Source organism: Dendrobium catenatum, unplaced genomic scaffold (assembly GCF_001605985.2).
Source record: "Dendrobium catenatum unplaced genomic scaffold, ASM160598v2 fragScaff_scaffold_1117, whole genome shotgun sequence".
NCBI classification, from domain to species: domain Eukaryota; kingdom Viridiplantae; phylum Streptophyta; class Magnoliopsida; order Asparagales; family Orchidaceae; genus Dendrobium; species Dendrobium catenatum.
In genome coordinates, this window is record NW_021319579.1 from 321,924 (window position 1) to 333,045 (window position 11,122).

Genomic DNA, 11,122 nt, shown 5'->3' on the forward strand with positions numbered 1-11,122 from the left:
TGTTCTCACAGGCAGCCTCGCGCGGGAGAATTATTGGGTTCGGACATCGGACATCGAGCCCAATAAAAATGCGTCACATCATCTCCTATTCGGTATTGAGCTCGATTTGATCTCGATACTGTGAAGTACTGAACTCAGTACTGCTCGGTACTATGAAGTACTAAACGTAAGATGTGTCCGAACCCAATAATCTCTCAATCGCGGTGAGTTCATGGGATAGTTCGAAGGTCAATCAAGACGTGTTATGTAACTCAATATATAATGATACATAATATTGCTATATAATATATATTTGGCACGTCTTGATTAGGCTCCGGACATCATCCGGTGACCGCACATAATAATTTTCCCTCACACGCAATCTTCGACCGTCACATGCTACTCCGTATTTGTAAAATTTAACTAGGCTCGCATTTGAATTCACTCACTTTTTAAAATAAAATAAATAAATTTTAAATTTTGTAATTTCTCTCCTATTTTCAAATACTTTTTCTATTCAGCCAAATATAGAATAATTCAAAAAAATGTTTTAAATTTTATTAGATTCAATTTCTAAACAATTTTAAATTTTTATGTTGATATATCATCAAGAAAACTTATTCAATTGAGTGCTTATTTTAATAAAATTCTAATATATAAAAAAATTCAAAATTTTAAATAAAAACTTTCATAAATAACTTTGAATTCGTTTGAATCTTACATGATTATAATTGAAATGTGTATATAAATAACAATAAACAAAATGTTCAAGATCATTGAATTCTAATAAAATCAAGTGAGAGGAGGCACCAATAAGGATTACAAAGAATAAAATCAAGTATATGCTTGGCAATAGCAGCGGAGCCGGCCTCTCATTTAAGGGTGGGTAAAATTTTCATATAAATTAATTAATATTTAAAAAAATAAAATGAATGCATAATTCAAAATAAAATGTTGTATTTCATTATGTTTGATAAATAATTAAACGCAACAAATCCTTAGGATTTGTTGGAAGGGCCATAGTTAGTCCTATATGTATATTATTTTTTACTCTCATGCATTGATTGTTGTTGTAGGTTATGGCAACCTATTGAGTTATTTGCTGCATTTTTTTTCTTTCTTTTACAGTCAGGAATATAAAGAGATGGATTGATGGATGTAAAAATTAATCTCATGGCTATTATAAATTGAATTTTGATGAATGAATATAGAAATAGTTCAATGTATATGGTTTATAGTTGTTTTCACTGGACTTATTTATATCAATGAATTATTAGAAGCTCTAGTAGAGTTATTAAAAGATGAAATGACCAATTCTTCTAAATTTAGGCCTTGGGGAGTCACACTAAGCGGTCTAAAACAATTATATGGTTTCACAATATTAAAGAGTGTTCTAATTTATGGTTGAAAGAAAATCAAAATGTTCCACCAATAAAACTATACATAGAATCTATTTCTAGACATTTAAGGAGGCCTAGAATGAGGCTCCATGAAGAATTTTAAAGCAAAGAAATTCTTTGAAGTTACCAAATTATAATTTTGCAATTATTTCAATTAGGTTAGGTCATACAATTTTTTTTCCTTAATAAAATTTTCATGTAAAATTAAGATCTAAGTCCCTTATGAGTTTTTGTAAGTTATCTATCATTGTGTGAGCAAGATTTTGGATCAATGGTTAAAGATAAATTCTCTTTGCCGTCTTGAATGTTCCAACATACAACACTTATGATCACAAATGCCTTTATAATCAAATATTTTATCTTATAAGATAACTATAATGTATTTATTTTTTCATTTAAATTATAGATATGATATGAACTAATCAAACATGTAACTTAGACTTAATGTGTAACCATTTAAAGTCTTTCTGATAGAAATAAGTGTGTATATATATAAACAAAAAATTTATTAAATAAAAAGGGAGAGGTACAAAGCCATCAGACCAACAGCATGGGATACAAACAGAAAAGACCAAAAAAAAACCAAATAGAGCAAAAAAATCAAGGAAAGGAGACTCAGGAATGGAGGCCCCCAGTACGAGCCTGTAGCCAAGTACGGACCATCCCTAGGTGGTAGTAAACGATTGCAATCCATCCAACGCCGAGGCACCCAGGTTACCAGCCAGCTCAGTCACGAAGGGGTAGCACGGACCTCCTCATCATCATCCACAAAACCACCAAAAACTATGGTGAGATTGTAAGAGCCAAATCACAGACCATCCGTGAGTGACAGCTAAACGAAAGCAACCACACAACAGAGGATGGGAGAGGAGAATTATTCAAAACAAAATTAATAATCGAAACCGCAACAGCAGACAAATCATGACCCTTAGGACTTGAATTCATAAGAGCAGAAGGCCCTAAATCATTTGCATGAGGCACAAAGGGGGGGTGGTATCATCAAAAGTAACTTCCTGCACATACCCTAAACTCTCAGAACCTAACCAAACCCAATTTGGATAGAATTTAGTAATATCAAGCTCTACAAGAACACGAGCCAAGGAAGGTTGGGAACCAGCAGCGGTAGTTGCATCTATATATATAATCCTGTTCATTGACAAAATTTAATTTTCATCAAATAAAAGATATTAGTGGAATTTATGTTTTCAGAATTAAAAACCAAATCCACAATTTCACAACACAATGCTTGGTTGTTTTTCAATTAAAAACAATTTTCCATTTTATATTTACAATATGATTTACTTAAGAAATAATTGTAAATTATTTTAAAATCAACCACCCCTTCTAAAAATCCTTTTCAATCTACAAGCTTAAGAAATATCCTTCAAACATTAGACAAAATCTATTAAAAAAAATGTTACAAAATTCGAATTATTCATAAAACTAAATAAATATAAATTACATATAGAGATTGCTCCAATGATTAGCTCCAAACTAAGACCTAGCTAGGTTCCTAGAAGACTGGCCCATCCAAAATTGTTTGGTTAGAACAATGGCATCAATTCTAGTCCATAAATGATAAATCAGTACTAATCTATTGCCCCCACCCCACCACTCATCATATGCTTCTACATAGAGCTCTCATTGTAGATTTGCTCCTTTGTGAAAGAGTTTAATGGTTGACACAAAAAGCTTTTTTTTTTTTTAGCTCTAATTACAAAAAAATTCATCCATGCAATGGCTTGCCAAAGAAACGTTTAATGATTCAAATAAAATTGTTAGTGGATCGCATGAATGATGGCCTAAATCCTATTCACTTATAATGACCATCTATTATTTGATAGTACTAACTAGTGATGATGACTGCAAACAAGAAGGACTCTTTACTAATTCATGAGAGATTGGAGGGACCAATCCATAACATAAGAGATTGATGTACTGGATAATTAGTAAAGGTAAGTATACTGTTTGCTTCATCGTGCATGTAGGACCATATATGCATGCCCTTCACTTTAACTCATACAAGTCATACAAACTGATCAGGACCACATGAGCCTTTAATATGGAGAATAATATGCGGAGATCGGATGCAAAATATTGTTCGGAGACCATCAAGAATACTCCATGTCAGCGGTACCGAGCCGCGGTACCGAACGATACGAGCATTACCGAGTCGCGGTACCGAGCACAGGGTAACGTGGTGCATTCTGGTTGATCTTCGAACGACGTTCGGCATCCACACAAAATAATTTTTCTTTAATATATGAGGGGAAGTGATCAAAGCAAAGTTAAATAGCTAGATAGTAGTGCTCACTTTCTCGTAGAAATTGAAAAATAGTGAGAAGAAAAGAATTCAAGTCTATCATTGATGATTTGGAGTTTTATGGCCACTAATATGCAGTCTTAATTTTCATGATGAGATTAAGTATTATGGCCCCCCATTTATGAATAATTATTACATTTTGTGGAACATCTTTTGATTTCATTATATGATGCACTATTTTTCTATGACCTTTGGCATTATCTTGAAGATATTTTTGTATTATATAAATTGGTGAAATTGTTTTTTTTAAGTATAAAAATAAGTATTCTCAGTAAGAAAAGTTAATGATTTTTTTATTTATAAAAAGAGATTATTTTTGGATGATTAGAGATGAAATATATAATGCCCAAGTCAAGATTTACTTGAGTTATAATTATGGCTTATTTTGATTGTATTTCTTTCATAAATTAAATTGTAGATTGCCATAATATTTCAAAGATTGTTTAAATAATATAATAATCTATTCATAAGATATTACCAAGTTTGTTCATGAGTTACTTAATTTATTGGCAATTTTACAAAGCCAATGATAAATTTAATCAAAAAATAAAAAAAATATTAAATGTAAATATTTAATAAATCGAATTTTTAATATAATGAGCTATTGTAGCTTGAAATTTTAGTTGTCATGGTAAAAGGTTTGTTAGCTTTTTATATGGGTGCCAATTATTGACACGATCTGATAACCCAACTTAAAAAATTTGGGGTTGGGTCGACCCGTTTAACAAACTGATCAGTTTTGGATTTTGTTTTTCAACCCATTTAAAAGATGGGTCGGGACTGGGTCAACCCTATAACCCAAAAATAGACCTGATAAACTCGACTCGCAGCACTCCATACTTTCGCAATCCCGAACCCTGCATGACGCGTCTGTGTGTCTACACATAGTCACCCTGTTGTCCCTGCACCGCTGGTCTAACGGTCTACTGTCCCGCAACTCCCACCCGACTCGCATAAACTGAGTGATCGGGTCGCTGGTTGACCACAGTCATAGCTTTCCCGCGCTCTTGCTCGAACCCCCAGGCGTAGCACAACAGCAGCCAAACTCACGCAGCCTCCGTCAGCAAGTCGAAGCGCTCGAACTCGTGGTAGCCTTGTCATAGTACGCTGAACTCACGTCAGGCACATTTACAAACCCACATTCTATGTTTTTCATGGGTCAGGTTAGGTCAACCCAGTAACCCGGCCGGTCGGGTCCGGGTTGAAAATCCTGACTAGTTTGCAAAATCGGATCGGATTAGGATCAACCCATTTAGACCCGGGTTAACTCATATTAGACCCAAACCCAACACGTTGACCCGTTTTGACACCCCTAGCTCTTAGCAGTCCCATGAGTCATGAATTAAGTAGCATGATTTTTAGAAAGATAGGAGAAAAAAAATAAATAAATAGCTTTTGCAATAAATTAAATTTATTAAAAATCATTTTAAAATATATACAGGGTGTGAAAGGGGTGCAACAAACCCTCACACCCATCATGTATCACTTGGCTCTATCTATAGAGAAATATTTCTGCCAGATGAACTTAAGATAATCGCACTGTTAGCTCATAAAAGCATATTTAAAAATACTTCCAGATAAAAATAAAATAAAAATAATCAATAACAACATATAGTAAGCATCATAACATTAATACAATAATATTTTCGATTCAAAAGATCCAAAATTCGGAAACACTAATAGACAAAATAACAAGTCATATATAGACCTGTCAATATTGGACCCGACTCGAAAATTTCGGGTTTGGGTTGACCCGAACTCGAAGCAGGTCGGTTCGGGTCCGGAAAATTGACCCGTTTGAAAAACCGGGTCGGGTTTGCGTTGACCCGGAAACCTGGGAATGACCCGATTCGACCTGAAATAACACATAAACCAGACTGTCGGCCCCGCGTCGCGCAGTCGAGTGCGCACTGCGTCGCACGCCACCCTGTTGCCGTGCAGTCGAGCGAGCATCGCCCTGCGTCGTGCAATCGACCACCTGCCAGCCTGCCCCGTTGCCGTGGGCCCACACGCGACCGCTGCCCAGTGCCAGCGTCATTCACTCGAGCGGTCGAGCCTTCGAGAGCGCCATGCGTGATTGTGTCGCTCACTCGCGCGCACGGTGCCCCGCTGCCGCGCATGACCGCGACCCGAAATTGGGGATCGTTCACTCAAGTTGCCGCGCATGACCAAGACCGCGCCCTGCGTCGCTTACTCGCGACTGCGGCTTAAACAAGTGGGGTCGGGTTGACCCGAACCTGACTCGAACCCGAAGCGGGTCGGGTTCATGTCCAGAAAATCGACCCGTTTGCAAAAATGGGTCGGGTCGACTCGAACCCGGATAGTGTCAGGTCAATTTCGGTTTTGACCCGAACCCGACCCGTGACACGAAATTGATACCCCTAGTCATATAGATGCACACCTAAAACATTTTCAAACAAAATATCAAACATTGCCAACTAAAATTATAAGTCATCTATTGAAATAGATTACAGCTACACATTCATATTAGTTTAATTGAGAAATTGATTCTTAAGCTCAGATCATATTAAAATTTCTCCTACTTATGAGGCTCATTTTGCTCTATTCAACTATTTAATATTATCGTGCATAAAAAATTTGAGATAATGAAGAAAGGATTAATAGAGATTAAAGTGAGGATTAATAGAGACCGACACATTAGATTTTTAATTTGAAAAGCTATTAAAGTGAAATAATTATAGGGTTATGCACAATCAAATAATTTCTATTATTATAAAAAATTTTGTATGAGGGTAATGCTAAATGGCAATTAGAAATAAACAAAGATGAAGTTGAAAGCATTTATATGAGTTTTTCTTATTGACAATTGTTATAATATTGGTATTGTAAGATAATGATTGCAATACAAATCCTGAGGAAGGCAAATGCAGTGTAAGTGAAGTTGTAGCAAAGATCATCCAAGATAAGGTTATACTACAAAAGAGATTTTTTATTATTCTTACTGCAGCAATAATGCTAACACATATAATGTTATAACATAGGATTTAGAGAAGTCCGTTATAAGTCACAGTTAGGATTATCAAAAATGGAAATGACACAGAAACCTGAAACAAACCCGACCTGAAAATTTCGGGTTCAGGTTGACCCTTTTGAAAAATGGGACAGATTCGAGTTGATCCGGAAACCCGATAATGACTCGGACTAACCCAAAAATTCTGGTTGTACATGAAATCGAAAAACCTGAGTCCGTTCCCACCCGCACTCGCAACACGCAAGTCAACTCGGCCTGAAGGCCTCACGGTCTACCTCTTCCGTCGTCCCGCGACCCTGTTGATTTCCCGAGGCATCGCCGATGACATTCCTTCCTAGGCTAAACCCTAGTCCGCTAGCAGGCAGCGCGACATGCCGACATGCCATCCAGCCATCCCGCCGACGACATTCACCTCTTCTCCGGCTTCGATGAGACGATGACATTCTTTCTTGTCCAATCCTGCGACTTCGACAAGAGTCATGAGATGAGTCGCTTTCCTCCCATTTGCGTGCTTCTTCGGCCATAACCCATTTCGTGTCTGGTAGGGTCAACCCTGAAAGCCGACGGGTTGGGTCCAGGTTGAATTTTATGACTCGTTTGCAAAAACAGGTAGAGTTCAGGCCGTATCAAATAGCGTTGGGTCAATTCTAGGTTCGACCCGAACCCAACCCACAACCTTATTTTGACACCTCTAGTTACAGTGTAGAATTTGATGAGATAAAATTCTACAACATTTATAGGATTTCAATTTTCAATGATACCTTGACCTGAACCCAACCCACAATCTTATAAGAATTTTCACTTTTATCTCAATTTTCACTTTTATTTTGACAAACAACTTCTTAGTTCATTTTTATAGCAATTCTTCTTAAGAATTTTCAACGGATATGGGTTCATGTTTTCCTGTAAAAATCTTATTTCATTGATTTTGACTCCATAAATGATTTCTTTTGAGTTGGAGAAATCGTACTATGTTGATGGAAATTTTTATAGGATTTCATATTTGATTTATATATGCTCTTAGATTTGAGGAAAATCATTTTATATTGATGGCATCTCTTTATGAAAATTTTAACACACTTTGAGCTTCTCCAATCTTTCTATGATATCGATTGCTAGTTATTATAGAACTTTTTTAAAGGATTTGTGATTCCCAAATCTTTCAAAATTTTAATTACCAAATAATTGAATAAGAGACTACTTATAGTACTTTTTGAAGTGAGCATTCTTATCTTTATTTGATTAATCAAGAAAATAATAAATGGTACAAATTTACTTATGATCGAAATGCAACACAATGTTGCTAACCAAAGGCTGGTTCAACAAGCTTGCTAATAATTGGCCTAACATGAACAACTAGTGTGGTTTAATGGAGATTGCCAAGTAATAATGTCTATGGAGGCTAAACTTAGGCTTCGTTTGGGATGACTTTATTACTGGTTCCTAAAGCGGCTTTTAGTACAAGAATTAGAATTTTTGTACTAAAAAGCTGCTTTAAGAAGCATTACGAAAGCCGTCCCAAACGAAGCCTTAGTATACTATATCATTTATCTTAATGTTACTATGATATTTCAAGTGATGGATTGAAATTTAGATGGTTAAATCAGTGTATATTGATGAAGATTGATTTTATTCATGGAGAGAATTCATTGCAACTTTGAGAAGATATAAATGCTTCAACATTTCATTAATGCGCTAACCAATGTATATTGATGATGATTGAGGCTGCCAGCATGATCCTTGATAGCATTTGAACCTAGAGGATCAGAGGGCCCATAACCTTTTTTGTAATAATTTTATGTACTGAAATGTTGTGCCAAGCTAATTGATTCTAAAGTGTCGCCCCTCCCTTTTTTGTTGTAATTAGGATGTCCATTACTTTTTCTCTGTATAGTAAAAATATCGTGCAAAAGTAAAGAGGCGATGCATCCACAATCCATATTAAGCTTGTTCAAGCCAACTTGATTCGAGCATGTCTATTTTCTACTATGATTGTAAAAAATAACCTTTCATTACAAAACTATTTGAAAAATAGAGAGAAAGTATTAGTCAAACAAAATTAAAATTGTTATCTGACCAATAAAGCAGGTAAAAAGATATTCCAAATAAGTCTTTAATGAAGGTATTTTTTAGTTGAAGAGAATACGGTGCATCACTGATGGATTGACTGTTTTTTTATTTTTTCTATTATTATTATTTTTTACTTTGAAGAATTTGCACTGAATCTCTCAGTTCATGGATTGGTAAGGACGGTCATAGAAGGCCACGTGTAAGTTTCATGAATGGTCAATTATAGATACTTCGCCCCCTCCGAGCGGGCAGCTTCGGGCAGGGGGCGCGGGCAGCCGCGGGTAGCGGGGGCAGCCTCGGACAGCTCTTTCTAAGCGGGTTTCCGGGTTGACCAGCCAACCTGTCGGGTCAACCCGAACCCGACCCATTTTTCAAACGGGTCAAATCCGGGAACCCGAACCCGAGCCATTTTGAAACCGGGTCGGGTCCAACCTGGATTTTCCGGGTCGAATTTTCGCGTCGTGTCAGATATTGACATCCCTACAGTGGATGTGAATTGTTTGCTATATAACAATTCATTATATGTTAAGCCATGAGACTTATAAAATAAAATAAAATAAAATTCAAACTTCAACCGTTAAGTAAAACTAGTAAGTGTATCTTGACCTTCCATTCATGTTCATATTATTTATTTCAAAAGCAGTTAAGATATCCTGTATCTGTATAGTAATTTATATAGTTTTCTTAAATATTATGGGCATTAGTCGGTATTTCTTGTTCCTTTCATTTGTAATTCAAAGCATCAAGGAGGAATCAATTTTAGTAATTGAAGCATATTTATGGTAATTGAGCTACAATTCTTATTCTCCGATAAACTTAGGGTCTATTTGGGATAATATTTATTTGTTTGCTTTTTAAATCATAATTGTAATTTTATTTGACTACTGATATCTTATTATTATTATTATTATTTTGTGATTGAAAGCTACTTTTTAAAAATAGAGTGGCTAATGTGTGATAGTTTTAAGAAAGCAATTGTTCGATTTTTTTTTTTTAAAGAATTGATATATCATTAAAAACAATTATCTTGATCAGGCACGAATCTCTAGGCAAAATCATGCTGGAAACATCAAAAATTAAAATCGGGATTACCTGAACTCCGATTTCAGCAAACTTATATTCAAGCTGAGCGTCTCGGAAATACGAACCCAACAACACCAAATTCGACTCAATTCGAGCCCAAAAGAGTCCAAATCAAGGACCCGAAGCGCTGTTGGAAAGTTTGAACCACAATTTGAGTTACCAAATGGTTCTAAAACATGACGTGCTTATAGTCGAATCAAGCGGCTCGACGAGACGAATCCAACGAGCTCAAAATTGCTGAATTCCAACATCATTAAGACCTTCAAATATCTGGCAAACGGTACACAATCAAGACATTCAATATCGGACGTCCATCGAACCACTCAACATTTGGCAGGTCATGTCACTTCAGAATATCTATAAATAGACCACTCATTTCTCTTGAGAAGGGACCGAAGCAAGAAGAAGAAAAAGAGAAGAAGAAGAGAATGATTGGAGGGAAGAAACTCCTCCACGACCACCGCCGGAATTCTGCTCGACGCCCGAGTGACGTCAGAATTCTGCTCGACGCCCAAGTGATGCCGGAATTCTACCCGAAGCCTGAGTGATGCCGTAATTCTTCTTAACGACCGAGTGACACCGGAATTCTTCTCGACACTCGAGTGACGCCATAATTCTGCTCAACGCCCAAGTGACGCCATAATTCTACCTGACGTTTAAGTGACGCCAAAATTCCGCCCGATCTCCAAGTGACGTCGGATTTCTGCCCGACGTTGTAACTGGATTTCAATCTAGAAGTGATTCATTGTAATCTGATCGTCCTAAATTTCAAGGACGAGCCACCCTCTTATATCTCAAACACACACTAGTAGAACTTTTTCAACTTGGCGTGGCCCCGTGTTTTTTTCCCTTCAAGGATTTTCCACGTAAAAATCCTGGTTTTATTATTTCTCACATGTTTGTGTGCTAGATATCCGTACAACGCTGAGATGGAAATTTTCTAAATCTATCGCCGCGTATATTCTAGTCCGCAACAAGAATATATTTATAATATGTATAGTAGCTCAAAAATATTATTTTTCCCATAACAACTTTAAAATAATCTTTAAAAACATTGTAGTCGCCCCAAACTAGGGCTTATTTGGGATTACTTTAGTGCTTTGTAAAAAAGATTAAAGTTGGTACAAGGAAAGTAATCTTATTTAAAGCTATTGTGAGTATTATAAATATGTTATTTTTTAAAAATCGAGCAGCACTTTCTTAAAACTATCATATATTAGCAACACTTTTTATAAAAAGTAAATGTAACCGAGGGCTTTAGTTTGATGATGATAA